Here is a 26,260-nt window from a genome sequence, read left to right on the forward strand (position 1 = left end):
GGTGAGGGGTTGGCTGGGGGGAGGTGGAGCCTGGTCTGTGAGGAGGTCTTGGTGTTCACCGTGGCCTGTGTGACAGTTCTGGGGACCAAGGTGGGGGCAGCCAGGATGAGGGAAGGGCCTGGCCCAAGCTGGTGATCTTGTGGCTGTGTGTGGTGGCGGGTGGGGAGGTGGAGGGTGACCTGGTGCAGACCTTGGGTCTGGGCACGCAGGTGGGCACTCAGTGACATGTAGGAATGGGGGCATCACTTAGAGGCCAAGCTTCCCTGACACTGTTCTCTCTCAAGTGACCCAGCTCATGTCCTAACAGGTCTGACATCAGAGGAACAACCCTGGGGGCCCGGCAGAGGCAGGGCCTTCTGTCCTCTGGGGATGCAGCCCAGAGCAGCTCTGCCCCTCCATCCCATGACAGCTTCCTTCCAGCTGGTGTTCCCATCCCATGTTGTCCCTGCCGTCTTACCCTTCCCCACTAGTCTGTCAGAGTAAGGACTTGAACTCAGGTGTGTCTGTATCGGTTACAACTGTGTTTAATCGCAAGCAACAGATAATCTGGCAAACGGTGGCTTGAAAACTTAGAGGTTTGTTTCTTTCACCTGAAAAGAGGTCCAAATGTAGACCTCTTAATCCTCCATCAGATCTGATGACCTTTACAATGGCTGAGGACTGGCTACCCTGGGAGAATAACCACAGCTGAACCCACAGGGCCTCAACTATCAGGCCCTGAAGTAGGCATATCACAGAGCCCTGTGAGGTAGGTGCTCTTACTGTCCCCAGTGTATGAATGAGGAAACTGAGGCACAAAGAGGTTAAGTCACTTGCCCAAGGTCACAGTGCTCATATATCATGGACCAACCTCCCTACACCCAAGACTTCCTCCCAGCAGCTGGTGAAAGGCCCCTGTGATGACCTTGTCCTTATTACGAAGAAGAGGAAACTGAGGTCCAGAAAGGGCAAGTGACTTGTCCAAGGTCAAGTCCGGCCAAGCCAGGACTCTTGATTCTTGCCCAAACTTCCATCTGCAGGCTGCTCTGGTCATCTCCTTCTCCATCCCTGGCAGGAGGTGACCCAAAGACTGGAGGAGGCTGGGCACAAAGAGGCCCAGGCAGCTCTGGAGGGCGCCATAAAGATAGGCCATGCCCACAATCACCAGCAAACTGCCAAGAGACCCTGCGCTCCTTCCTTCCCGCCACACACGGCACAGAAACACATCCTGTGAAAACGAAGGTCAGCTCGAAGTAAACAGGTTAGTAATGGTTATTGCCAGTGCTTTATTAATTAAGTGTCCTGAATACATTTAAAGCTGGGCATTTAATTTAGATTTATAGGGATAATTTAGATTTATAAGACTAGTTAATATGCATTAAATACAAAAAATGCCTGTTGATTTTCATGGACAACATTTATTGAAGAGTATAAAAGAAAACTATGGAACATTTAATTACTTTGAATTAGTCGGTAGGAGGGTGGAGCGCCTCATCTCACAAGGCATGGGCTTCTCTTGTGCGTCCTAATTCCATCCTCCCCTTGATAGTTATTTAAGAAAACACAGCCGCCCCAGCACAGAGGAGGTGCACACTTAGAGATGCCACCCTGGGCTGTGACCGAGGTGGCATGAGGGATGCTGGGCACGTGGGGCCAGCGTGTCACTTAGGGGTGGGCTGGGAGTCTGGGGACCTGGGGTCCTGTCCCAGCTCTCGCGCTGCCTGGAAGGTGGCCTGGGGGAACTCCTCTCTCCTCTGAGCACTTTTGCCTCCAGAATCAGAACCAGGAGGGCTTAGGATGGGGCATGGGTGGGGTGTGGGGTGAGAGAGGTGTGGGTGGGTGCCCCTGCCCTGCTGGTGCTGACGTGTAGGGGACCTGGTCCAGCATCTGTGCAGGGATGACCATCTGCTGATGGATGCTATGGCTGTGACTTCCCCATGCTTCTTGCTCTGCCACAGCCCCGCTGCAGTCCTGGGGCCTCTGCTCTCACAATTCTGAGGAGGCCACATTTGCAAGGCCATGGGGCTGTGGGCACCATGCTGAGAAGCACCCCACGAAGAGAAATAAGACAGTGAGGGCTCAGGACAGGGCCTGGAGCAGTTCATGGCTTAGTGAGAAGACGAGATGCCAGGCTCCAGAAGCGGGATACAAAGACAAGGTTGTGAGTTCAACTTGTAGTATAATTCTGCAACCCATGGAATTAAATGTGGGGCCTGATTTCTAGCTGTGTCTTCCTTGTGACTGCACGAGTAAGACATTTCTTTAGGGCCATCATAGAAAAGCTATGGTTTTCTGGCTATGTCTGAATGACATGTGTTAGCACTGTGTCTCACTTGTCCGGCTCCCAGCAGCTGACCTGAGGAGCCAGGTGTCCCTCAGGGATGCACCAGGCTATCCAGCTGGGCTTTGGGTTGCATACCCCATGCTAAAGTCTCAGCACCTCTTGTCACTAAATAATGTGCCCTGGGTCCCACAGTTAATCTTACAGACAGTCAGGTCTCCCATGTCCCAAACTGGAGCTGAGGACATCTGCCTTCCAGGCTGCTGTGAGGATGAGACGAGAAAGCATCATTTTCCCATCACCAGAGCCATCATTTCTTGACCATGGTGCTGGTGATCCCTGTGCCCTTTCTCTGAATCCCCCAGAGGAGATAGGCACTGTCATGGTCCCCCTTTTGCTGATGGGGAAATGGGATAGTCTGCCAGGTCAGTAGCACACCCAGGTCCCAAGCTGTGAGTGGCAAGGCCAAGACACACGGCTGAGCTCCTGCAGCCCTGTGCATTCATTCACTGCTTGTGCACCACCCCACCCCCCAGCCCAGTCCTCTTGCAAAGGTGACGCACCCATTGTGAACGGGGCTGGTGCTGACAGAGTGGAAGGCAGAGCTTTTGGATGAGCACGTGGTGGACCAGGCCAGTGCCCGTCACATGCAGCTTTCATGACTGCCCTTGCTTAGCACAGAGGCCAGAGGGCCAGGCAATCTGGTTACACGTGTTGAAATATTGCTTGCTGGTTCCTCTGTGAGGGGACAGATCGTCCTGACATATTGGGCTGGAGGGAGGGAGAGACAGAGAGAAAGAATGTGCACAGACTCACATGTCAGGGCATGGTGAGTGTGGAAATGAGCTGCTTTTGTGGAACTACAGTGTCCAAGGGCATTTTGAAAAATAAGTTCCCTTCCCTAGCAGAGACAGGAGGGCACTTCCAGGTGTGGGGCCTGCAGAACACAGGGACTCCTGCAGAGTGTGTGGGCAGGGAGATGCCGTAGGGGCAGCGGGAATGACTAAGTCCAGATGTGGGTCAGCCTTTGGTGAGCGGAGGAAAAACACGTGCTCCTGGGAACCTGCTGTCCTCATCTCAGTGTGGTCCTGGGACAAGGTCTATTCTGACAAATGAGCCAAGCAAATCAGCCCAGCTCGAAGACAGGTCAGGAGGAGGCCAGAAGGATAGCTCTGCCTTTCTCTCCCACACCAGGGCTCCACACTGTGTTCAAAGGGTGTGGGGACAGATTCTGTTAGCTGATCACGTAGTGGCCTATGCCTGCCTATAGGTGTGAGGGATGGGACAGGAGCTTGGGGAACCTTTCTGCTTATCCTCTGCCCTCAGAGACCATCTCTGGGTCACCTGACACGCACCCCAGCTCCTCCTTCATGTGTTCATTCAATAATCATTTGTTTGCCTGACTCCATGCCTAGTTTGTGGGAGTCCTGAGAACGACATGAACAGACCTGATTCCAGCTCTTAGGAGCTCCCAGACTGATGTGGAGAATGAGAAACAGATGTAAACAGGTGCTGGAGGTTCTGCAATGGCTCTTCACCACACAACAGTGTGAGGAAGAGCCAACACTGCACCCCAACATGTATCGAGCACTTAGTATATGCCAGGAACCAGGCCCGTCATTTTACAGGAAGGGAAGTCCTGTCCCAGGACTACTGAGCCCACAGTGGGGTAGTGTCCTCCTGGTTCCACTCCTGCCCTGCCAAAGCCAGCCAGGGATAATGCAACCAGCTGCTGCTTCCTCCATGTCTGGGCTGGGTCTTGAGCAATTACTGAAAACACTGCATGCCAAGGAGGGCAGGTATGCTCACCAGGGCACAGGTGCCATCCGTGGCTGTCACCAGCGTCACCGAGCCCTCCTGTGACCTTCCCTTTCTCCCCTAGGACTATTCCAGGCCTCTGCCCTTCTCAACTCCTGCATCCAGCCCCAGTCCTGCCACTCCTTGCAGGTTGTCTTTGCCCCTTCAGTACTGGGAAACAGAGGCCATAGGGCACTCACCCCACCTTTTCTGATCTGTGTATCATCTCCCAGCTCAGGCACCTTCAGCTCAGGTACTCAGGTCAGAACTTCCCACTGGGCTCCGTCTCCTTCTGCCTCTGTAGACCATGTTGACCATGCCTTCTCTCTCTCTCCAGTTTTTTCCGCTCCACCACTTCGCACTTTCCTGTTTATAAGCTACTCAGACTTTTCCCACCCATGACCTTAAAATACATTCTCTTCGTACCCCTTAGCTCCTTGAGCCACTGCTTTCTTGCCTTATCAGCAGCCACTATTTGAAGGAATTGTCTTGGTTCTCTCTTTTTGTGACTTCCTGTTTCAGCTTCCTGGATAACCCATTCCCCATGCACTTCATCTGACACATGCTGACTCCTTCCTCCAGACCCAGCTCAAACGCTGACTCTTTTAGGATAGTGCAGCAGATGCTGTTGTTACCACAGGCCAGTGACCCATCCTGGGTTGTCCTGAAGCAGCGTCAGGCACCCCAGCAGCACCCCTGCTTGCCTGTCTCATCTCTTCTCTGCCCACGGGATTTCTCTGGCACCATGGAAGCTCACCTGGGAGCAGGCACAGTGTTCCTGTGTGGAGGACCCAGCGTAGGCCAGGAGCAATCCTCTAACGATGGAGATGAGTGTCAGTGGGTAAAAAGACCCCAGCCTCCCCAGCTTCTAAGAGGGCATTTCTGATGTGTGCTCCACGTGATTCCTTGGAGGTCCCCAATGCGAGGAGCCCAGCTGCTGTCAGTGATCGGTCAGCATCGATCAATGTTCCCTTTGTTGGCTTTGCTCCTTTCCTGAATCATTCTTTGCATCTCTTCACTGTGCTCCCTGGAATCACCTCCTGAATAAATGACCAGAACCCAAGTGCTTTTCTGAGTCTGTCTAGAGGCCACCCATCTAGGGTAGATGCCTGCTTTACGCAACCTTCAAGGGAGTGAAGTGCTCCCTCCTCCTCCTCTCTGATGCCCATTGGGAACTTCTTGTGCCAGAATTTCTATGTCCTATACAAGACTGCAAGCATCTTGGTGAAGTCTGGTTATTATGATCTTTATATTCTCATCACCAAGTAGAATGTCCTGGAAAAGAGATGGCTATAAAGTATTTGTTGAGAGAGTAAGAAAGTGAATGATTGAACACACAAATAAGAAATGAGTCCGCAGGGTATCTACGCTATCTGTCTGGACTCTGTGAGGCAAGTTATGTGAAGGTGTCTGATCCTCTCAAAGCCAAGTTTCACCAACACCAGAAGGTCTTCCTTCCATGCCCAGGCCAGCGTGGAGGCCCTTTGCTCTGCTCACCAAGCCTCCACCCTTTCTTCATGAAACAGTGCGTTCCATGCAGCACTTGGCATCTTCCTTCCAGGAGAATTGCTCAGAGTGCTGAGACTCTTGGTGGGCAATTCCAACTCCAGTTAAACGAAAGCTAGAGGGGCGCAGTGAAAAGCTATGGTAATCTGGATAATTGAATGCCCACCTCTCCAGAGGTGTCATGTTAGAGGGATGGGTTTGTTTTTAGCTGGACTTGTGGGCTCATTCAGAAGCACCATCTATTTGCAGCCAATGAGACTAGCACCAGGGAATAATCATTTCCATAAATCAGTTTATTTGGCTCAAATGGATCCATGAATCAAGGTCTCTGGAGGAGCAATGAAAGTTGCTTTTGGGGAGTTGAAGTGGCTGCTTGAAAGCTGAGGTTGGCTGAGTTGTGTAGCCCACATAGGCTTTTATTCCCTGGGGAGCGACAGGACCCACTGAGCATGCCCAGGATGCCTGGGACACTCAAATGCAGCATACTTGTCCCACAAACAATCATTTTGCCACAAGAAAAAAGGCTTTCAGAAGTGGCAGAGTGACCCAAGTTTACACTGTAAGTTTGTGGTGGGAGTTGGAGTCTGAATGCATATGACTCCAGCCATGATATCTCTGTAGGGCAGGCAGGGTGGGGACCACACTGAAATCCAAGAAACATTCTGGACTGGTTTAGAGGATTTTGCCTGACACTATGTTAAAGACACTGGCCTGGGAATCAGAAAATTTGGAATCTGGTTTTGGCTCTGCCCTTCACTTGCTGTGTGACATTGGGCAAATCTATTTCCTTTGCTGGGCTTCAGTTTCTCTATCTGTACAATGAAAAGGTTGGTGACTTTAAAGGGATTCTTTGTTTCAAAAATCTATGGCACTCTGGGCCTTAGTTTCCCCATATTTTAAGTGGGTACAATGCTGGGCTATGTAGGATGCTATGAGTATCTTGTGAAGTCAGAAGCTCCTTAGCACAGTTGGATGGAAGTAAACAATGGAACAGTATTATCACTCACTCATCTACACTGAGGTGGTACTGAAGCTAGTTCCCTGTATGAGCTGCTAGGTGGAGTGAAGAAAAAAACCAAAGTTTCACTCCCATCATCCCTCCCCACAAAGCCAAGCAGTTTTTACAGTGGCGGGGGGTCCTCCAGGTAAATTGTAGACCCCTGGGGGTGGGCCTCTGAGGCCAAGTCCCTTTTGCTGTTCTACATGTGAGTTGCAAGCTCAGGCCTTAGGTTTCCAGCATAAAAACCTTAGAAGTATGGGCTGTGAGCAAAGAGCAAGGTACAGAAGGAAAACGAGAAAGAGTGGGGGCCAGGGGTGAGGCAGGGAGAGGGCAGGCTTCTATCTTTAGTACAAAATGTCAAAAGCATGGGCTCTAGAAATGGAGAAACCTGAAATCAAAGGATGGCTCCATTACTCACTAATTCAGTGACTAATTCAGAGAAAAGTTACTCAGTTCTAATTCTGTTTTCATATTCATAAAATGGAAATGAGAATGGCACCACTTTTTTTCAAGAGATAGGATCTTGCTCTGTTGCTTAGGCTGGAGTGCAGTGGCATGACCATAGCTCATGGTAGCCTTGACCTCCTGGACTCAGGTGATCCTCCTGCCTTGGCCTCCCGAGTAGTTGGGACTTCAGGTGCTCACCACCACATGTGGTGAATTTTTATTTTACTTTTATTGTAGAGATGGGGTTTGCTCTGTTGTCCAGGTTGGTCTCCAACTCCTGGCCTAAACAATACTCCTGCCTTGGCCTCCCAAAGTGCTGGGATTACAAGTGTGAGCCATTGTGCCCTGCCAGAATGGCACCTTTCTCTGAGCGTAATGCTGGCACTTAGCTCTCCACTAGGTCCAGTTTAAGTTCTCAATACTCAGTAGCCAGTAGTAGCAGCAGCACAGCATGCGGAGTTGTTGCAAATCTACAAAGTGATGTGTCCTTTGGGGTTGGGGGCACTGCAGAATCTTCCTTGCTGACCATAACGACAGAAAGACAACGGGAGTTTTTTTCTGCAGATAAATATACAAGTTTTCCCAAGAGGAGAGAGGCCAGAGAGGCAGCCAGACCCAGGCCTGACATGTGAAGGAGTGAAGCTAATTACTTTTTTATTACATTAATGACAGCGGAAATTATCTGCATCTGCCTGACAGTAATTACATTAGTATGGAGACCAGTTGTGAGTTCATGTACTACTGATAATTATAATGATTATTATAGTAAGGAGCCAAAGGTAAAAGTTCATGTCAATAGATCAATCGGGAAGAAATGTAAATGCAGAACCATGAGCAAATTACTGTCACATGTATAAACAATGGGTGTGACCATTAAGTATCTGGAGAGGAGATTCACAATGATGGGGCGTTGACTATGGCAGCCACCCTGGGGCACCCACAGGGGTTGTTTATATTCCTTCCTGGAATTTTAGGACTGCTGAGTTGGGAAGATTCAATATCAAATGAGGAGCAGTAGGTTAAACAACATCCCTCAAATCCCACAATGGGCAAGTAGTGAACCCTGGACTCCAACCCAGCTTTGCCTGAAGCCGAGGTTCTGAACACTCATCAGAGTTGCCCAACACCATGTCTGCAGGCTGGACCTTCCCAGGCCCAGCAAGATTGGGAGACAGAGCTACCCAGGACCAAGGGGTATAGATGCATGGGTTGTGGGGACCTTTCCTTCAGTGCTGATGGTCCGGATAGGAATTATAACCAGGGACCATGTCTGCAAGGCCAGGAGGCTGGAAATGATCAAACATATTTCCATGGGATGTTGCAGTAGCCTTAGATCATGGGGCGTCTTGGCTGGAAAAGCCTTTAGGAACCATCTGGTACAGCACCCTCATTTTAAAGGTGAGGAAACTGATATTGGAGGAGGGTGACTTGCCCAAGTTCGTAGTTGAGCCAGTCCTAAGAGAGAGAGACTTGAACCTTGGGTGTGACCCCTCCCTGTTTCCCCACAACAGCCTAATGACTTTCTCTACCTATTTGTAAGTTTTCAGTGGTCTTGAAAAGACCTACCTAGATACAGTAGGTTTGGCCAGGTGAGTTGTCTGTGAACTGGACTTTGCCTTAGTGCCATCAGTTGAAAGTCTCCAGGTTCCCCTTTCTGATTCACTCATGTGGTTTCCTGGAGAGCCTTCGCCAAGAAGGCAGGCTCTGTCCACGGTGCTGAATGGAATCTGCCTATTTCAACAAATGAACACTAGTCTTAAAGTTCACCCCATCTCTGTTCTTCCCCTGAGCCCTCCCTCTCCACTGCCCTCACCTACTCCAACCCTAAATGATGTTGCTGTTTGGGGTCTCTGGGCCATGTGATCAAAGTGAGTTTTCTATCTCTGATGAGCTCCAGCTACTGCTCCCTTACCAAGAGCATCAATGAGGGTTCCCTCAGCAACCTGTTAAGTGCTTGTTGCCATAGGAGCCTTTATCAATCTCCAGTTAGTTTTGCTTTACCATGGATCCAGCTCATTTCTTTAGTAAAGCAGTGTGGGAGCTTTAATAATATGTTCCCAGAGAAGGGCAGAGATCAGAATTAATGCCCCAAGGGGTCTAGTAATGAGGGAAGGAAACTACACATAATGAATTATGTGCCAGGTGATATGGTAGATGATATTCATATGTTATGCATAATTAATCCCATTTCACAAATGAAAGAACAGATCCAGAGAAGTTTGGGTACTTGTCTGAGATCTCCCAGCTCATATATGCAGAGATAATATACAAGCCTCTCCACTGCCTCCCTTCCCTGGAAAGCTGTTGGATTTGGCTGTGGAAGACACATAACTTGCTCCTTGAGGTCCGAGGACTGTGTTCTTCCTAATTCCATGGGCCCAGGTCACTGAGTGAGCAGCGGGACCCCAGTAGCCAGAAAGAAGAGCCCACGCTGACATGTCAATATTTCTACCTGAAATTTTAGGACTGCTGAGTTGGGAAGATTCTTTTAGAAATGAAACCTTACCCCAAGTCCAGCATCACCAAATCAGTCAAGGGAAATCGTTAATAGAGAGTTTGGGGCTTGGGGTTAGCAGGTCTGGAGTTTAGTCCTGACTTGACTATTTCTTGGCTATCTGACCTGAGGCAAGTTACCTAACTTCTCTGAACCTCCTTAAAATGGTGTGGAAGGTTAAATCCAGCACCTATAAGACCTGGTCCCCAGCTAACTTCTGGAAACTTCCCTTTCTCCTCTTTCCAATCCACCACCTGGTCATTTCAGAATATACTATGACTGAATTAGGACTCACTCTCTGTACATAGTTGATTAGTTCAAACATGAGGTTCTGACCCAAGCAAATAGAACCTTCTGGGCATTTGAAGTTAGAATTGAAAAGGGTGAGTCCCCTCTTGTCCTGGTGGGGGATACTGAGCTTTTGTAAGCTTGGGAGTTAATGGCAGCCACGTGCCTGGGGCGGATGGGTGTGGGGGGACTGTGGCAGGGAACACATGTCTGCAGGAAGAAAGCAAAGCAAAAGCAAGCAAACAAAAACCACAAACAACAACAACACAAACTTCTCAGAGAGGGAAACTGAGCAAGAGGAAGAGAGCACTCCTGTATCAGCCTCTTGCCAACCCATCCCCAGCATGCATCTCAGCCCTTGGATTCCACATGCTCCTCCGAAATCTTCACCTTTGTTGAGGTTAGCTAGAGTTGGCTGCCATTCCTTGAAATAAAAAAAAAAAGCCTAATACAATTAATACAAACATAAGTACTAAAGACCACAGTCCTAGGCAGGGCATTCAATGCCTTTTGCCCTCCCTCAACAAAAACAATGGTGCAATGCATCAGGCCTGCAAAGGTCCCTGGGGGACCTTTTCTGCCCCCAACTCCACCCTGTGCTTTTGGCATTACCTCTAGCCAAATGTCTCTCCCACCTTTGAAAACTTTCTGCCTAACTTCTGATCACACTCCAATGCCACTTCCTCAGGATGGTCTTCCAGTATTGCCTTGGCAGAGCCATTCCCAGTCCTCTGTCCATGAGCCACGCATGACAGGTGTCACTGAGACACTGGACCTGGAGACTCTGAGTCCCCAGCTCAGGTAGAGTACCTTGGCTGCCTTAGACCCTTGGGCAGGTGGAGGATGAAAATAGTGGTGCCACCCTGGGCATACGGTTTTGTGGGCCAGTCCCACTCCCTAGTGGGCCTACCTGGTTCTCTGGGCCTCTGCTTCAGGGTACCCAATACTCCACAGCCCCTGAATGCTTGGGTCTCGAGCCCCTGGGCCAAGCACTGAGGACAGACTTCATGCTGGTGGACTGGTGGATTGCTTTTCCCCTCCTTCCATGTTCTAGGAGGCCAGGGACTTGTCTTCACCTTGCCCACTTATGCCTGGGTCCTACTCTGAGTGGGGTTGCCTTTGCCCTCCATGTCCCTGACAGGCAAGAGTCCTGGAGAATGGGGGCCAAGGCAGCTTCTCCCAGGCCCTGTTCTATCATCCCCACCTTTGACTCCCTGTCCTGCAACTCCTGTCCTAACACCACCCTGAATGGGGCCCAGAAACTGCTCAACTCCCAGTGCCCCTAGACACATGAAAAGGAAGGAGTGAATGAGTGAGTGAGAGGCTCCCACCCATGGGAGTCCATTTGTCCTTGGCTTGTTGGGTGGGACCTGCTCCCTGGTAGGGGAGGTGAAAGCCACCTGGAAGCCCAAGGCCTTTGGGATCCCACAGGTACCACCAAGCCCACCTGTCTCCTAACAGGAGCTCACGACAGCTGCTCAACATGTGACTGGCTGAACAAATACATTCATCTGATTGGTCCATCTGACTGGCAGTCCCTGCTGATTGGTTCCTCCTCTGATTTGCTTGCTTGATAAATACCTTCCTCTCCAGTCCTGGGTTATAGAAGGCTCCCACCTTCCTATTGTTTATTCATCCTGGCTGCAGCCCAGGAGGCAGTCTAGCAGAGACCACAGCCTTTGAGAGCACCTGGGCATTTGGCTCTTCCAGGCGCTGTTGGGACTGTGGTGGGAAGTCCAGTCTCCAGTCTGTCCCAAATTTCTTTCTTTTCCTACTCCCAAGTGGAGAGCTGGAACAGCTGACTTGGAAAAGTCTTTTTCCACGAGTCTTAACCTTGAGCCCTTTGAGCTAAACAACCAATTCAGAGACCCCACTCTTACCTTCTGTGGGCTTAGGGGGATGGATACAGTCATGTCAGGGAAACCCTTGTTTTCCCAGGATCCTACAAACCAAAAGGTGCACAGGTCATGTTGAGGACCTCTGAGGTGTTTGTCTGGAAGCCCTTCTACCTCTTCAGTCAACAGAATTATCTTTGTGGTGAGGAGCCAGTTCCATGTGGTGGAGCTGAGGGTGCATTCCTAGTCTTCCCTGAGATTTGATAGGTGGACATTTGGAGGGAGAAGGTCTCTCCTCTAGGATGACAAGCTGCAAGGACCTTGGAGCCTGGGGCAGTGCATCTTCCCCACGGGGAGGAGAAAGTCTGCCTGAGGAGGGCGTGAACAGAGGCAAGCAGAGCCAAGAGGCTGGTGCATTTGGGAAGATTGAGAGGAGGCCCCATGGGCTGCAAGGCTGAGAAGAAAGGAAGGACAAGGCTGAGGTGGTCACTGGGGAGCCTCTCTGCCCCTGGCCCTGGGGCTGGGTCATTCCTTTCCTCAGCCCTGTCTGTGCCACACCCTGTGTTGGACATTAAAGCTCCTGGGGTTGAGGACAGGAGTGATGAAGACCTCTCTTGGCTAATTGAGCTCCCTCCACCCCAAGCCTGTGATTCTACTGACCCTGAAGGGGCCCAGGGCCATGGGCTGGCAGTCAGGGGATGGAGGTTCATGTGTTGGTCACGTGACCAGAGCTGGACCGTGGATTCCCACAGATGGAATCGGTGGGAATCAGTTGCTCAAAGGAGCAACATCCAAAACTGAGGCCTTCCCCAACCTCCTCCTGAGTTACCTAAAGTGAGAGGGTGCAGTGGGCCCTTTCCTGGTTTTCTGACACTCTAGCCAGACCAATATCACTACCCTGAGCATCACAGCTTAAAGTGGAAGCCGTGAGCACCAGTCAGGAGCAGGTGCTTACAGACAGATTACCTGTACCGCAAAATTGCTGGCTTTTACATTCTCACACTCAGTGGTATTTCATGTTGCAGGTTAAGGTTAGTACATTTTTAAGAGCCACAACTTTCCAGAAATTTATGAATTTCATAGATTCATCCTCCTTTGTGGATCTGTCTCAAGACAGAAGAGCAAACAAGAAATACTGTCATTTAAAGAAAAGAAAGAAGAAAAGGTAAAAGTTGTACGGTGGAAATTGCTTTCTCCCCACTCCTCCGTAAAACGTCTTGAAAGTACCGTTTGCATTTTCCTACTTTGTCACTGATGAGTCCCTTGCTGGTGAGGGTAGAGTGGGGCGGGTGATGCGGTTTGAATTGTGTATAGTAGCACACAGCAGACCCCAAAAGGTCTGTGCTCCTGCCGGTAAGTGGAAAGGAAAACCATCTTTTGTGATTCTTGGGGTGAATTGTCAATTTTCATGGACACAGAAAATCCATTTCCCGAGACTTAGTTGAGGCTAAACTCTCACTGTCAGAGCCTGGTAGAGAAACAAAAAGCAAAGAACAGGAGAGGGACAGCTCTGTGCTTCATGTGGGATTCTGGAAGGGACAAACAATGAATGATAGCTGTGGGAATGACAGCCCCTCCTGTGGGTCCAGTATTCACATCTGAAAGCTCTCTCCACACCCCCCAGCTGGGGGTGATGCCCGCTGCTTTGATCAGGCATCTTCTGTCTTCTGTGCTGGGTCCCCTGCCAGGCACTTTACAAGGATTATCTCCCTGATTCCGCACCATGACTTCGAGGGACTTGCTATTATTTTCCCCATATTACAGATGAGGAAACTGGGGCTCAGGAAAAAAGAAGGGCTTGCCTAGGGTCACATAGCCAGGAGGCAGTGGAGCAGGGCACAAGTCCTCGAAGTGTGACTATGGACCTGAGGGTTACACGAGGTGGTGGTGTGAGTGGACAGGGTCATGTAAATCTCTGTAAATGTAAATTATAATGCTTTTGAATTGTGCTAGTTCACACAACCTCCAGGAACACTAGCTCCCACAAGTGACTCTCATTCCAGAGGTTTAGCTGATGCTGGAATCCATCAGGATGGGATCTTTTCTCTCTCCATTTTCCCAGCTCAATGAGAGTGAGATGAGAAGAAGTAGCCATCCGGGTGCAGCCAGGAAATAAATCACAGATGAAGAGAATTAAAGTTGCTCAGCAGCTGAGTGAGCTGCAATTAGTCTCATTTTCAACCTGTTTCCCACAATAATAGGAAGATCAAAGCCCTGTCCCTCCTCCTCCCCACCCCACTTCTCCAAAGCCTGAGCCCAGCCCCAGCCCTGGAGGACCTGGACGCCTGGTGATCTGCATGTTCTCTGCTTACTGGGTGTGGAGAAGGGATGGGGGTGAAGATTACTAGAGGTATCAGGACCCCAAATCCGCTTTCTGAGTCAATGAGCGCTTAAGAGCTGTGCGTGATTCTCCTCGCTCGCTCGCTGTTTCTGCCTTAACAGCCAGCATGTGTGGAGTGAGGACGGCGTGAATCAGAGCCCCACGTGACTGACAAGGACCGGTAGCCTGAGTGAAAATGAGCCCTTGTGGTTTCAAGCCACGGAGATTCGAGGATGTTTGTACCACAACATCGCTCGTCTAGATGGACATTGATACGAAGATCAGTGCTTAGGGTTGGAGATGTTAAACCTGGGAGTCATCAGAAATGGATAGAAAGTCACATTTGTTTTTCAGATTAGATGAACCTGGGAGAGAGAGAAGGCAGAGAAATACCCTCTGTTTTCTCTGTCTCTGACGTGAATGGGTTTCACTATCTTCTCCCCAAATCTGGCTCCATCTTAACCTCTCCGTACTCGATTCCCAGGCTGATTCTCAGTCTTGCCTTCTCCCACCCCTGGCAGCTTGGACTCCCAGATCTCTGCGTCAGCCCCTCCTCCCCCACCCCTATGGCCATGGTTCCAGGCATGTCGGTCCTGTGTTGGGATTGGGAACATGGGCTGTGGGATGGGAAGTGCTAGGTTCAAGCCTCGAGTTTCTTATTTACATGCTGTGTGATCTAGGTCACTTAACCTCTCTGAGCTTTGCTTTCCTGGAAAAAAGGGGACATTCATATAACTTGCTACATAGAGAGGTTATGCATGTTAAATGAGAAGTGTTTGAAATGCTGAGTGGAGAGTTGGGCACACAGTTAAGCACTCAAGATTTGCTCCCTCGTGTGACCTCATTATTGTATGGTCAAGCTTGTGATGGTTAATTTTGTGCCAACTTGGGGAGTGTTCGTGGATGAGATTAATTTTAAAATTGGTGAACCTTGAGTCAGCAGACTGCCCTCTCTGATGTGGCGTGAGCCTCATCCAATCAGTTGAAAGTCAAATAGAAAAAAAATATTGGTCTTGAGCAAGAAGGAATTCGCCAGCATACGGCCTTCAGACTTCACTGCCCCATTGGCTCTCCTGAGTGTCTGCCTGCCAGGCCATATGACAGACTTGGACTTGCCAGTTCCCATAATTACATGAGCCAATCCCTTATAATAATCTCACTCTTGCTCAAAAGTCATTCATGGCTCCCTATTGCCAACAAAACAAAGTGCAACCTTCTCACCCTGGCATCTGTTTCTGACTCCATCTCTTATGCCCTGCCCCTGACAAGTGCTGCCTGCATTCAAACACCTTGCCCCACCTCATCCCCCTCACTGGCGGACCCACAAGTACACTCATGCCTTTACACAAACAGGCATGCACACATATATATGCACCCCTGCAGTTACATTTGCTCAAATACACACATGATCATGCACACACACGTATACGTACTTGCTCATGTATAAGCACATGAACATACACAATTGTGCAACATGTGCATGTCTTCACATCCACACTTACCCCCAGACTCCTTCCTGGATGAAGACCCCTCAGGGACCGCCTCCGACTCCTGTTCCAGGTGTGCTATGAAATTCACCATCAGATTTAAGGCTGAAAGGAGAGTTGGGCAAAGCTGAACTGAATTTCATTTTAATTGTTTGTGGCAGGAACCCAATTTCTCAGGTGATAATTATAATAATTAAAAATTTTGTTTTCAGAATGGCGAGGGGGGAGATGCTCCCTGCTGGCTATAAGACAATGAGCAGGCAGAGGGTTCCAGACGGGATCCAGGGATCCAATTCTAAGCCTCCCACCTCCAATGCAGTCTTGGGTAATTTTGCAGTAAGTTCTGTGGATGGGGGAGGGTGGCGAGAGACAGGGAGCTCAGACCAGAGAGCCAAGGGGCTGCTGTTCCAGGGAACACAGCTGACAAATGGCCCTTCTCTGTCCGGGCTAAGAGCTGGGTCCCTGGAGACAAAAGGAGCCAGCAGGCCTGGACCTCCTCCTGCAACCCACTGCCTGGCATAGTAGTAGGATGTTCCCAGAGGAGGGACCGGCTTCGCTGGGCTGTGGGGTATGGAAGTTAGTGGGGTTGCATGGGAGGTGCCACTGCAGGGCAGAGTCAGGAGCAGGCTCTGGGGCCAGGCTGGCCTGGGCTGTGGTGTTGGCCTTCCATGTGCCCCTGGGTGAGTCTCTTGTCCACTCCGCATGGCCAAGGCTCTCAGCAACTTCACCCGACACCTTCCCAGCCAGGTCCTCCATGTAGCACCTGATGTCCCTCCCAAGGGAGCCCTGTGGGAGCAGGGCCTCGTCTCCACTGCCCACCTCTGTGTCCTCAGGGCTGGCACAGAAGAGGCTCATCCAAAATATTAAATATGTGTTTAAGAACTACAGGAATGTGTAAATAAACACGACAAACCCATGAGGCAGGCATTCTTATCCCCATTCAAAGTAGGAGGACTCTGAGGCTCAGAGAAGTTAAGCAACTCACCCAAAGTCACACAGCTGGTCACCAGGGCCAGAGACAAGGCAGAGGAGGGTCAGTGACAGGGCTGGGGAGCAGCATGGATTCTGGGGAGAGACAGCAGAGCTACCATGCACGTAGATGAGAAATCAAATGTTTTACAAAGCTCAGCCAACACCTGGGAAACTCAATCCAGCATGCCAGCATGTGATCTTGGGGAAAAAGCGGGAGGAGGTGGGGAGCAGCTTCCTTTGCACAAAGGCCTACACCACCTCCAATCACGTGGGTTCTCAGGGGCGGGGATGCCAGGGCCTGGCTAGTCACCAGGAGGTTGGGGGCAGAGGTGGGTGGAACAGGGCCAAGCCCCGCCCCTGTGCTCCTGGCTGCTCTTCCCAACTAGCTTTTCCCTCCCTGACCTCTGTAGGTCCTCCCAACAGCCCTGCATTAAGGGCTGGAATCCTTTCCACTTTGCAGATGAGGCAACTGAGGCTCAGAGAGGCCAAGTGACTTGTTCAAGGTCACACAGCAAGTCCACAGCAGACCCAGAACTGACCAGGCCCTGACTCCCAGCCCAGGGTGCTGAGTCCTGACCCTCTGGCTTACTTCTGGCTGCCCTGGCCCAGAGACCCTGCTGGGCTCCCCAACCCCATCCTGTCTTTGGCTACCACCAGCCCCCTCTGCTCCACCAAGCACCCCAGGCAGGGCTTAACTCAGAGCTGCTGGAGACTCCCAATCCCTGCTCCAGCCTCTGAGCCCAGACCATTTGCCCCTGCTGTCCCCAGACACTGGGCCAAGGAGACACAGGATATCTGGGTTGGCAGGGACCCCAGGAGGCCTCTGGCCCAATCCCCTGGATGGGTGAGAGCAATGGTCCCTCAGCGGCCACACTGTGCCCCTCACCTCCATCCCCGAAGCCCCCCAGGGCCCAGCTTGGGCAGCTGCTCTCATCCCTGCGTGTCTCCCTGGCTTCCTGCCTTATTTATTCCTGGACAGAGTTATGTGAATCCAGGTCTAAGGTTTGAGTTACAAACTGCCAGGGGAAGGAGGGCGGCCGGCAGCACCTGCAGTTACTAAGAGGCATTGGTGATTTACTCTGCTAGGAAATGTTTGCTTCTTTGGAGGGATCATCTCAGATTCTTCTTCTTGACGTCTGGGATTTACTGAGGCTTCTCTTCCCCAGGGAGTCGCAGGGCAGATGAGGGTGGGGGTGGAGCAACAGAGGCTGAAGCAGCCCCAGAACCCCCACACAGTGAAGAGCAAATCTAGACAGTGTACTTGGGAGGAAGAAGATAGGAAGATGGACTTAGGGCTCATCCAGGGTCTGAGTTTGAGTCCCTGCAATGTCACGGCCAGCTGTGTGGCCTTGGGAAAGTCACTTGACCCATCTGGGACTTGATATCCTCATCTGTAACATGAGGACAAGGACGTCTGTTCCATAGGGAATGAGGCTTACATGAGAAGTCACATGGAAGCTCCCTGCACAATAGGCACTCAGCAAATCTGTCTTCTCCCTTCTTGCCCGTTTGAGTCTCTCCTGACCAGATCACCTCCTCCAAGTCTCCTTCCTAGAATTCCTCCCAGGGCCCTTCCCTGCTGGACCTGGGTCTTCTTGAGGTTCTGCCCCTTCTGCAGCTGGAGGGAAAGGCCTGGCCCCAGGCTGTGCTGGCAGGAACAGGGACCGGCCCGGCCACAGGGCACCCAGGATGTGCAAATGCTGCTGCGTAAGCCCAGGGGTGATTGGAGTGCAGCTGCTTCACTGTTGATGAGTTAACAAATCTTGCTGTTGGCAAGGGCCCTTGGCAGAGTCAGAGGCCTCTGGGGCCCAAAGTTCTGCTGTGATCTAAGGGTCAGCAGAATTCTGTGATGTGCCTGATTTCTAACAAAGTGAGGAGGGACTGGCAGGGGCTCTGGCCTTGTTAGGTGACCCAGGGTCTGTCCTGTCTCGGGTAGGGATGAACTCAGAACCTGGTGGGAGTAGGTGGGAAGGGTTAAGTCTGGACCAAAGGACCCCAGTGAGCTCCATGGCCTCCTGAAGGGAGGTTCTGAGTCTAATCAGAAACTGACAATCCCCTGCAGTACCGCATCACAGCAGGCAATGTCCCCAAGGAGGGAGCTGGCATCAGATTGGCCAGAACCCACCAGAACCCAAGACCCAGGGCTGGCCCTGGGCAGATCTTGACATCCCCTCTGTGGCTGAGCCTCAGTCCTCTTACCTGTAAAGGGGAGGGGTGGTTCTTCCCTCACTTGGTTGTTGTGCAGGTTAAGCAAAGCCCTGCGTGGTGCCTGGCAGATACACATTAGGTCCTCTTCAGAGGAGAGCTGTGACCACTTGGAACCATCTCCTGGGGGTAGAGTTGGGTAAAGTGTGGACTTGGGAGCCTGGCTGCTGGCTTCAATCCCTGTCTGGCCTAGACCAGCATTGTGACCTGAGGAAGTGACCTAACCTTTTTGTGGCTCAATTTCCTCATTTGTAAAATGAGTTAATAGTAGTAAGTCCTTTCCAAGGTTGTTGAGAAGATTCAGTGAGATAATATTGTAAAGTTCTAGAGCAGAGGAGGCACACAGAAAGTCTTAATAAAGCCAGCTTTTTACAGTTGTATGCTGGTGTGGTTTAATGGTCACTGTCCAGCCTTTTCTCTAATGGCCCCTCCAGACCCTGCAGGCCAACTCTGCATCACTATGGTCTGTGAAGGACCTTGTGGTTTCCTCCAGGGTCTGCCCTGACCTCGTCCTGCTCTGACCCCTATCCTGCCTTCACACACACATGCACACATACACATGTTCCCTGAACCGCATGACTCAGGAGGGCCCAGGGCCATCTTTGGATCCTTCCTGTTGACGGTGCCTCTCCCTGCCCAGGGCTGCCCATCTGCACAGCAGTGTGGGCATCGGGCAGAGGCTTGGCAGGACTGGTTCTGCCCTCCTACCTCTCCCTGAGCTGTCTCATCTATTCATGGAGCTTGGACTCTGACAAGGCTCAGTGCACCCCTGCATTGAGGGGGGCTCGTGATTGTCATCCGCTGCCATACACTAGGTGCTCTGCAAGACCCTCCTTCTCTCATTGAAGGAATAGTTTTTGAAAAAAGGAGCTCTGGAGGCCATACCCACCCACAGACAGGTGGGAACTTTGCCTACACAATAGGTTGTATTTTCTTGTTTGTTTTTGAATTAGTTGATGAAAATGTAAAATCTAAAAATTTTTCATAAAGTAACATCCGAGCAACAAACATCGTGGGCCTGTGTTTCACCAGGCGGTGGTGGCTAGAGCCAAGTGCAGTAGCCCTTGTGCAGGGCGCCCGGCTCTCCATGATCCTCACCTGCCTCCATCTATCACTTGTGTTACCTGCTTGGCCCCTAATGGTATTTGAGCTTGTGACCCTGCTGCAGAGACTCAGCTTGCCCTCTGTACAGATGGATAAACTGATCCCAGGGAGGAACGGGGTGCCATGAATTCATTCCACTCTGATTGTCACCTCCACGAGGGCAGGGACATTGGTCTGTTTTAGTCACTGCTATATCTAACCAACCCAGAGCTGTGCCTAGTATGCGGCAGGTGCTCAATAATATTTACCATGTGTTAAAATTCTTGACTGTCACTTGGCAAGTTTCAAGCAGAGTCAGTGCTCAAAGCAATTGCAGCCCAGCTGCATTTTCCCTTAGACCATCAGGCCCCAAGACAGGTTCCTGCACCCCCATGTATGTGCATGACCCCTCCCGCACCGCCACCTGCCCTCAACAAACGCATATGCATTGCCTCAACTCAGATGCTTGTAAGGTCCAATCCAAATTATCCCTGGAGGGGACGGCAAGCCTTCTGCAGAAGCCATCGCTTATCACTGTGGTATGTGACTTTTAGGACCAGGCGGGAATCAGCCTGGGAAACAAGAGAAGCAAGGAGCATCTATTTATATTTTAAATCTGCTTGGCCTCCTTTTCGCTTGCTGCTTTAACACACCCTAATTTTCCTTTGGGAAATTAGCATTAATGAAATAAAATATGGAAGGCTTATGTGATAGGGGCTGTCCTCTTAAATAGCAGGTGGTGAGCCCAGTGGTTAAGCTGCTGATTTGGGCAGACCTGGGTTCAAGCTCTGAATCCGCAAAGTCCTGGCTACGTGGCCTTGGGCATGGCATTTCTGAACCTCAGTTTTCTTATCCATAAAATGGGAATACTAACAGTATGTAACTCATCTGGCTGTTGTAAGGGATAAATGAGATAACACAGGTAAATCACCAAGTCCAGTGTCGGCTGCACATGGCTGATGGTATCATTATCACCAACCTTGCACGGTGTGCGGAAAGACACAATGAATAAACACTCATCAGCATGCTTTCCCAGGCTGCTTTTCAATGAATTTCTCTGTTGCTATAATCACAGGTAGCACATACATGTAATAAAATAGTGGTTCTCCCACGGCAAGCCAGTTATCTCTTCCATAGGCAATGCCTGGTACAGAGATAAATTTGGGACCCTTTGCAATAATCAGAAATTTTGGACCCTGGTCAAAGTCACTGAGATTTCTGACATTCACAGTTATGGGGATGCTGCAGTGACAGGCGCTGGCTGTGCCCAGCCTTGCCTTCCCTGCCCCCACCAGTAACACAGCATAGGCCTCAGGCAGCCCAGATCCTCCTGCTCAGCCCAGAACTTCAAGTGCTATTAGCTGAGGTTTGTGGTTCTCTTTCTTCCTGATGAATATGTAAGTGCCCCCTAGGATGGGCAGAGATGACAGTTGTAATAAAATCGGTTCATTACATCCCTCTACACAGAGCCATTTAATGAACATGCAGCCGAAGGCACCGAGGCCCCTGAGCAAATGCAAATGAAACAGGTTCCACAGTATCGTTTAATTTGCTCAGAGTGGGGGTCTGGGAAGTAGAGGAAAGAGTATAGGACAGAGGCAGAGAAAGCAGGGTGAGGGAGGGAAGGCATCAGGAGAGGGGCAGAGAGGATGAGGGAGGGCAGGAAGGAGGGGAGAGAGGGGGAAGGAAAGGGAGAGTGAGCAAAGAAGAAGGGAAGAGGAGAGATGGCTCCCTTCATTATTTTGTATTTGACTTTCCAAAGCCCCCTTGCATGGAAGGCAGGGTTGGGCAGCCTCATTATTCCCACTAGAAAAGTGGGGACACCAAGTCCTGTGTGCTGTGCAGGGCACTGGGTGCTGGGGACCCACAGTGGATGAGACAGACAGGGTCCTGCTTCTGTGAGATTCACAGTCTGGTGGAGGAGACAGACACAAAGCAAGTAATTATGTTGATAATACATGGAAGTGCAAGTCAAGCCGTGTGAGCCTTGCATGATGATGTATAGAAGAAGGTAGACTGCCTTGTTAGAGGTGAGCTCTGAAGAGTGATGGCCTGGGCTGGGATCCCACCCCTACAAGGCTGTGAGATCTTGAGTAAGTTGCTTAACTTCGATAGCCCTCAATTCCTTGACTAGAATATTGAGATCATAAAATATCTACCTAATAGGGTTGTTACGAGAACTAAATTTATTAATACATGTAAAACACTCGGGACAGTGTCTCAATAAATAAAGTGCTCAATAAATGTTAGCTATTATTATATTAAGAGCTAAAAGGGAAATAAAGAGATTGAAAGGTCCTGGCTTAGATCAATAAATCAGGAAGGCCTTCTCCATGTATGTGGCAAAAAGCTGGAACCTAGAGGGATGGGCAAGAATCAGTCCAGGGAACAAGGAAGAGAAGCAATGAGCATTTATTTTTATCTTAAATCTGCCCAGCATCCTTTCCTCTTGCTCATTTTACACACCCTAATTTTCCTATGGGAAACAGCTTCCTATATCACTTTCAGCGCATGTAGGTAGGGCTGACCCCAAGCTATTTCTCCAGAGTGTCTACGCAAGTCAGGCATGGCTAATGAATGAATTCCTCCTGGTTGGGCAGGAGGTCGGCAGATGATCCAAGCCAGGCCCCCCAGTAAGAGGAAAATACCAAGGACTTTTGCTTAAACTATCAGCAAAGAAGTATGATAAGCCAGCATGATGTGCATTTGGAGCTACCTATGACCATTTTCAACTCAGATGGTAGAACCTTCCTGAGGATGAAGTCAATGCAAAAGAACCTAGCTAAGAGATGGGAAGAGGAGGTATCATTTGACTTCCTGAACCCAGCCAGGCCTGATTGGACTTTCCAGGTTAAAAAAAATAGCCAGTAAATCTCCACCCCTGCATCACCAGTTTCTTGATTTTGCTTATACTGAGTTGATTTTCTGCCCCTTGCAATGGAAAGAATCCTGTGTGATAATGCACAATCCTGCCAAAGGGCATGGAGTGTAATGAGGCCCTGTGGAGGGCAGAACCACAGTGTACAAAAGAATGCAAGTGTGGCCAGAGCACAGTGAGCGAGCAAAAAGTGAGGACTGCGTGTCAGATGCAGAGGGCCCATGGATCCTGAGCATAAACTGGAAGAGGAGAGATCTAATGTAGGGATTAAAAGGCTAGACATGTCCAAAGCAAAAACATCTAGCTCCTCTCGTAGGTGTCCCCCATGGCCTTCCCACAGGCCTTGCATCTCATTATGGCTCGACACTCAGTGTTTTCTTGGAAGGGTTGAGCCAAAGACCCAGAGACAGGACTGGAAAGGCCCTTAAGTGCCACCTAGTCTAATATCCCCATATATTATCTAATTTCTAATTGACTCAGCAAAGCTTGAATATATTTTCATGGAAAGAAGGATGGAAGTAGGGAGGAAGGAAGGGGAAAGAAAATAAGAGAAGATGAAAGGGAAAAGGAAAAAAATCTTGCCATATGAATAAAATAAGGAGCCTCATTTTCACATGAGGAATGAAGTTTGGAGAGGTTATATGACTCACCCAAAGTAACACAGCTCATTTGAAGCAGTCAGGCGAGGCGTGGTGGCTCATGTCTGTAATCCCAGCACTTTGAGAGGTGGAGGAGGGAGGATTGTTTGAGCCCAGGCGTTTGAGACCAGCCTGGGCAACATAGTGAGACCTCGTCTCTACAAAGGAGTAAAAAACACAGCTGGGCATGGTGGCAAATGCCCGTGGTCCCAGCTACTCGGGAGGCTGGAGTAGGAGGGTTGCTTGAACATGGGAGGTTGAGCCTTCAGTGAGCTATGATTGGGTTACTACATTCCAGCCTGGCTTACAGAGACCCTGTCTCAAAAACAAAACAAAACAAAAACAAAAAAAAAGCAGTAGGTATTAGGATCTGGCTTGAAATTTTATATCCCATCAAATATCCCATAAAACACATCCCCCAGCAAGGTTGTCAGATGACTGAGTACATGAATGCAACTTCTGAAGCAACACCTCTCCCTTATTGTGTACAAAAGCTCTTGGCGTAATAATAACTACCTTTTCAAATCATTGACTACCTACCAGTTTCCATGAGTGGTTTATTCTCATAATTTCACTTAGTCCTCATCACAGTCCTATAAGGTAAGGTACCCCTGTTATCTTCACTTGCTGGACACAACAAACAAGGCACAGAGACCGGTTAAGAAATGCAACCAAGTTCAGACAACTTGTAAGTGGTAGATCCAGGATCTGAACACAAGTAGTCTGACTCCAGAGTCTATGTCTTCATTTCTGATCACAAAATACAGTTTGCAAGAGCAAATTTCCCATAGTAACCAGCTCATTCTGCCCAGAAGACAAAAGCAGATGAGTGACCCCAGAAGTCTGAAGATGAAGGCATCCCCTCAGAGCTCTCCGTGGTGCTGAAACCCACCTGTCTGTAACTCTGGCTGACTTCAGTGTTTGTCTTCCTTGAACCTGGCCCCTTGGTTTTGGCTACTTTTGATAACCCCTCTATGTTTTAAGTTGCCATCAGATCACTTCTTTTCCTATAAGGTGCCCTAGCTGAGCCCTGGGCAGACTATCCTGTTACCAGGCCATGTCCTTATTGGCTTTTTCTCTCAATCAAATCTTTACTCATCCCTGAGCTTAAAGGAAGAAAGGAGAAACAGTCCCTGTCCCCATGGAGCTACAGTCAGTTTGGGGGAGATAAGGCAGACAAGGGACACAGTAGATAAAACCCAAGAGTCCCAGCACAGCACACAAGGTCCCACAGGATCTACTCTAATGTCACCTTTTGCCTCTGACATTACCTGTGTGCCTGCTGTTCTCTAGGCACAGGATGCATCTCTAACCTCTGGGACCATTCCCAAGCTGCTTCATCGGGCCTGTAAGGATGGAGTATGGAATTAAAAGGCAGGTGGCACTACTAAATGGGTCTGGGGGTGGGCGGGGGCAAGGGCAGGGCCTTATGAGCCTTGTTATGGGGTTTTGATTTTTCTCCTGAAGGCCATGTCCTGGAGCCATTGACAGGTGTGAAGTGAGGAACTGCCGTGATCAGATGCAGATTTCAGGGGTCAAGGTGGGAGGCCAGGAGAACATTGAGGAGGCTGTTGGAAGGTCCAGGTGGGAGATGATGGCAGCTGATCGAAGGGAGAGGAAGCCCTTTTCCACCATATGTTCCTGCTCAATTTCCTTCCCTGCATCCATCATGCTATACATTTTCTTGGCATTTTTTTTTCATTGGTTATTATTTGTCTGTTTCTCTGAATGAAATTCAGTTACAAGGAGGCAGGAACTTTGTCTGCTTTATTTACCACTTCATCCCTGGGTCCAGATATGCAGCAGGTGGGTGAGTGGTGAGTGCAGAGAGGGTTGGAATGGGGAAGATTGCCAATGGTATATACAGGATGTCTGGCACAGAGAATGAAGCTTAGGGTGCAGAATCTGTGAGGAGGCTTAGGGTCTGGGGATGAAGCCCCCACACTCTTCTGCTATAGGTCTGGGTTTGGGCAGTGAGCCTGCAAGTGAGACTTTCTTAGCTGTGGTGGGGTAAGCTGGCTGAGGCTGGGTTGGGCAGGGTCTGCCAGGGCTCTGATGCTGATCCACTTCTATAGATGTAGACCACAGATGCCCAGGATGAGTCTGGGGCAGGGGGCTAGGAGCCAGTCCCTCCCAGAGACTCTGAACTCTATGGCCAAAGCTTAGGTTTCCTGGAATTGTTTCCCACCCCCTCCTCTGCTACGATTTCTATGATGTAAGGAACCCAGTGATTTAGGGCATGGATGTAGAAGATCCCTGAGTGAGGTCATCTGGAAGGCAGCTGTGGCTCCTCGTGCCAGGTCTAGGCTCCTCCACCTTCCTGGATCCTAACTCCACTGCCATGACCCTGGAGATGGTATAGCCAGGGTCCCACACCCCAATGGCACTGACAGGTACCTCCTCTGGGAGGCCCCATGGTGGCTCTGGGCCTGTCCTAGAGGCTCTCCCTGCCCTTAAGGAGCTTCTGGTCTAGCAGGGTTGGGGGTTAGGGACAGTAGGTGGACCTGATATCACTATCCAGGGGCTGAAGAACTAACAGGAGCAAGCCCAGGGCTGTGGGGACCCTGAGCAGGGGCTCCTGACCTCTCCTGGGGGTCAGGGAAGGCTTCCTGAAAGGGGGTGATACCTGAGCAGAGGAGCAAAGAGTGTGCTGGAATTAGACAAGTGAAAGGCAAGCAAGGGGTTCCAGGGAGAAGAGCCCGCAAGAGGAGAGAGCTGAGGCCTGAGAGAGTGGGGCGTTGGGGGAGTGGAGTCTGGGGCAGGCAGGAAGTGAGGCTGGAGACATGAGTAGGGGCTTCTTTATGCTCATCCCAGAGCTCCTCCTGAGTGCCAGACCCACCGCTGAGGGCTCAGGGACAAAATGTCTGCTTCAGAGACCACATCTGTGCTGACTCAAGAGCCAGAAGGGCCAGAGCCTCCTCCCTAGTGAATCCTGGGCCTGTTGTGCACACACTCTCCAGCCCTGTCCTCCTGTCCCCCTCCTGCCTTCTCCTATGCATCTAGGCCACTATGGTAGGGTGAGGTCTGGGTGGGGGAACTGCCAGCAGGCT

The sequence above is a fragment of the Mandrillus leucophaeus genome, unplaced genomic scaffold (genome assembly GCF_000951045.1).
Source record: "Mandrillus leucophaeus isolate KB7577 unplaced genomic scaffold, Mleu.le_1.0 Scaffold23, whole genome shotgun sequence".
Taxonomy (NCBI): Eukaryota; Metazoa; Chordata; class Mammalia; order Primates; family Cercopithecidae; genus Mandrillus; species Mandrillus leucophaeus.